Raw genomic sequence first — 3,536 nt, forward strand, 5'->3', positions numbered from 1 at the left:
AATATATCACACGCATTGGCAACACTTCGAGTGTCGTTATCATCGAGCTTATATTACTGGAGCACTCAGCACTGAGCTATAAGTAAACTTTACTTATAGCTCAGTGTACTGGAGGGAGCCACTTGAGCATCCAGCCGCCGCGACGGCAGCTACATCAAATGCAAGGAAATCACGTGACTCGGTGAAAACAAAGTTCGTGCCTGGCAATTTGCCCATAGAAATGAACAGTTCGGTGTTTAAATATTGGGTTTTAAAGATTAAAAAAAAAGATAGAGAACTCATCTAAAAAAAGATTAAATTATTTATTTCATTAATACTGGAATAATTTCTTTTATTAATGCTGGAATAATTTCTTTTATTAATGCTGGAATAATTTCTTTTATTAATGCTGGAATAATTTCTTTCGTTATTGCTGAAAAATTTCTTTCATCGATTTCTTGAATTTTCCTTCATTAATTCTGGATTTTCCTTCATTAATTCTGGATTTTCCTTCATTAATTCTGGATTTTCCTTCATTAATTCTGGAATTTTCTTTCATTAATTCTGGAATTATTTCCTTTATTAATTATTATTTCTTTCTTTACTTCTGGAATAATTGCTTTTATTAATTTTGGATGTTTCTTTTTCATTATAATGCTGAAATTATTTCTTTTATTAATGCTGAAATTATTTCTTTTATTAATGCTGGAATTATTTCTTTTATTAATGCTGGAATTATTTCTTTCATTGAATCTGAAATTATATCTCATTAATTCCGGAATTATCTCTTTCATTAATTTTGAAATTATCTCTTTCATTAATTTTGGAATTACCTCTTTCATTAATTTTGGAATTATCTCTTTCATTAATTTTAGAATTATCTCTTTCATTAATTTTGGAATTATCACTTTCATCAATGCTGAAATTATTTCTTTCATTAAATTTGGAATTATCTCTTTTCCTTAATTCTGGAATTATCTCTTTTCCTTAATTCTGGAATTATCTCTTTTCCTTAATTCTGGAATTATCTCTTTTCCTTAAATCTGGAATTATCTTTTCAATTATCTATAATTTTTCTTTCATTAATTCTGGAATTATCTTTCATCAATGCTGAAATTATCTCTTTCATTAACTCTGGAATTATCACTTTTATCAATGCTGAAATTATCTCTTTCATTAATTCCGGAATTATCTTTCATTAATGCTGGAATTATCGCTTTCATTTATTTTGGAACTAAAATTATTGCTTTCATTTATTTTGGAACTGAAATTATCTGTTTCATTAAAACTAGAAGTTTCCTTTCATTTATTCTGGAATCATCTTTCATTAATTCCGAATTATCTTTCATTAATGCTGGAATTATCTTTCATTTATTCCGGAATTATTACTTTCATTTTTTGAAATTATCAATTTCATCAATGCTAAAAGTATCTCTCGCATTAATTCTGGAATTATTAATTAATTAAAAATGCTTGATTAAAGCTACGGAATTTCTTCAATGTAATTCATATGGCCCCATAATTAATTTCAAAATATCCTAAACTATATGTGGGGATCGATTGGATAATATAAGACAATACGGAGACATTAATTCTCATTTTCGTGCTTGAGAAGATATAAATAAAAAGCTGAAATTAATGCTATGTCATGGATATCCACCTCAAAGGTTGTTGTGGTCTGGCTCATTATTTTATATTTAATTTTCTGGGCTTCGTATTTCTAAGAGAACTCAATATTTCATTAATTAATTCTCTCTTTAATTAATTCTAGAATTTTTCTTTCATTAATTTTGGAATTATCTCTCCTTAATTTTGGAATTATCTCTCCTTAATTTTGGAATTATCTCTCCTTAATTTTGGAATTATCTCTCCTTAATTCTGGAATTATCTCTCCTTAATTCTGGAATTCTCGCTTTCATCAATTTTGGAATTATCTCTCCTTAATTCTGGAATTCTCGCTTTCATCAATTTTGGAATTATCTCTTCCATTAATTCTAGAATTTTTCTTTCATTAATTTTGGAATTATCTCTCCTTAATCTCGGAATTATCTCTCCTTAATTCTGGAATTCTCGCTTTCATCAATTTTGGAATTATCTCTTCCATTAATTCTAGAATTTTTCTTTCATTAATTTTGGAATTATCTCTAATTAATTCTAGAATTTTTATTTCATAATTTTGGAGTTATCTCTTTTCCTTAATTCTGGAAGTATCTCTTTTCCTTAATTCTGGAAGTATCTCTTTTCCTTAATTCTGGAAGTATCTCTTTTCCTTAATTCTGGAATTATCTCTTTTCCTTAATTCTGGAATTATCTCTTTAATTCTATAATTTTTCTTTTATCAATTTTGAAATTATCTCTTTCCTTAATTCTGGAATTCAAGCTTTCATTTATTCTAGACTGTTTTCTTTCATCAGTGCTGAAATTATCTTCCATTAATTTTATTATTATCTCTTTCATTAATTTTATTGTTATCTCTTTCATTAATTTTATTATTATCTCTTTCATTAATTTTATTATTATCTCTTTCATTAATTTTATTATTATCTCTTTCATTAATTTTGGAATTATCACTTTTATCAATGCTGAAATTATTAACTATGGTAGCTGTGGAGGGCCTGAATTTTATAGCCATTACAGAATCTTGGACAAACGATGGAGATGAATCTTTCTTACACATCTCAGGATACGATACTTTTTTGAGAGATAGATCTGATAGGAAAGGGGCTGGAGTGTTGATATACGTAAAATCATGTTGGAAGGCTAGAGAGTGTAACGTGCAGTGAAGTGATATTGGAACTATATGGGTTGAGCTTGAAAACAAAAGATGTCATAAACTTATTATTGGGGTTTGTTACAATCCACCGAATAGGAATCCAAACTACATAGCCAAACTTTATGATGTAATTTCCTACATGTGTAAGCGTAAGAAGGTTGTCATACTAGGGGATTTGAATTACCTGGGAAAATCCTTTTAAAATTGGGAAAATCTTTCAGCTAGAGATCAATATGAAAGAGACTTTCTCAAGTGGATGCTCTATATTTTTTTGTATCAGCATGTATCAGAAGCCACTAGGGGTACTACTATTTTGGATTTAGTTTTCACTAGTTCCGAGGATCTTGTTGAACATGTTTTGGTGGGGAACAAGTTTTCTTCCAGTGATCGTCCATGTCGTCAGTTTCCTTCGGGTAAGGTTGATAATAAAAGACCGGTTCCTTATTTTCGGGGAACTAACTTAGATGTTTTGAGAGAGAGAGAGGTTAGCGGAAGTTTTCAAAGACAGGTTGGAATCAGTCGGGGTGGTAAGTCAATGGGAAGAATTTAGTACGAAACTATCTTCGTTTTTGCACGACGCCATTCCCTTTGTTCGAAAAAAGCGTTTTGTACATCGCGCCCCCTATGGTTCACGGATAGTGTGCGTAACCTTTATCTTGAAAACAAAAGAGCAGTCAGGGAGTATAAAAGTGAACGAGGTGACCTGTCATTGTTTGCTGATAAAACAAGGGCGTTGAAGAAAACTATAAAGGATAGTAAAAAGGAAGTTGAATCTCTAAGTTGG

Source organism: Pholcus phalangioides, unplaced genomic scaffold, assembly GCF_987345545.1.
Source record: "Pholcus phalangioides strain wild (caught in Gottingen) unplaced genomic scaffold, Ppha-v1.0 ptg000007l_1, whole genome shotgun sequence".
Taxonomy (NCBI): Eukaryota; Metazoa; Arthropoda; class Arachnida; order Araneae; family Pholcidae; genus Pholcus; species Pholcus phalangioides.